Source organism: Ptychodera flava, chromosome 6, assembly GCF_041260155.1.
Source record: "Ptychodera flava strain L36383 chromosome 6, AS_Pfla_20210202, whole genome shotgun sequence".
Taxonomy (NCBI): domain Eukaryota; kingdom Metazoa; phylum Hemichordata; class Enteropneusta; family Ptychoderidae; genus Ptychodera; species Ptychodera flava.
In genome coordinates this window covers 20559658-20560682 of record NC_091933.1, presented here as the reverse complement: position 1 = coordinate 20560682, position 1025 = coordinate 20559658, and positions in this window count along the sequence as shown.

Here is a 1025-nt window from a genome sequence, read left to right as displayed (position 1 = left end):
ATTTTGAATCTTGTTCGATAGCCAGTAACACTGCCCTGCTCCGCAGAGCTAGCTTTAGAATGGGATGTTGAGTTGTAAAATAGGATTTGGAAGTCCATGATGTGTTGTCAAATAGCATGTTGAGTTGTGAAATAGCATGTTGAATTGTCAAATGAAGAGCATGTTGAGTTGTAAAATAGGATTTGGAAGTCCATGATGTGTTGTCAAATAGCATGTTGAGTTGTGAAATAGCATGTTGAATTGTAAAATAGAATTCGGAATGGCATGTTGTGTTGCAAAATCAAAGTAGTAATTTTGGCATGGATTGGACACCATACACTAATGACGTTGACACTGATGTCTTGGGGTTGGGTATATTTTTGCATGTCGCTATTGTACAACTGTTATTTTCCTGAATTTAAGTGAAAACGAGTTAATGTAGTAAGGTATACATACTACTATTAGTCAATATGAATATCTTTGAAACGGACTTTCCTGGTCGCGTGTTTTTGGAAAATGAAAGTAACGAGTTGTCTTGGCAAAAATGATGATACTGCCAAGTGAAACCTTAAGGTTTGGTGAAGGAAAAACTAGTATACTTCACGTGTAATGTGATGGAGTTGTTTTCTACATGTGCCAAGATTTGCGAATGGGGCTTAAGGTTTGGTTTGTTGAGCACTCTTCTTCAATTTTTAAAGTAAGCATAGATAAAAATGATAGAAAGTTGATAACAAGGAAACACACACTTTGTTCCTTGACGCAGTTAAAGCTGTTTTGTTGAACAAAAACGCCCCGAACCTCTTTTCTGGACTCCGCGACAAGCAGCAAACATGATAGACCTCGTGTCATGCTCCGTTTTATCACATATACACGTGTGGTACCAACTTTCATCAGCACCGTCCATGCATGCAGCCGTAAACAGTAGAGGGACCCTCTCTACTGCCTACGCTGCAGTGCAGGTGTTCGCCGGTTGGTGGCGCACATCTTCTACGGGAATGGACTTCCGAACCAATGATTGATGGCCTTCACTACGCGTCGGCGGTTGC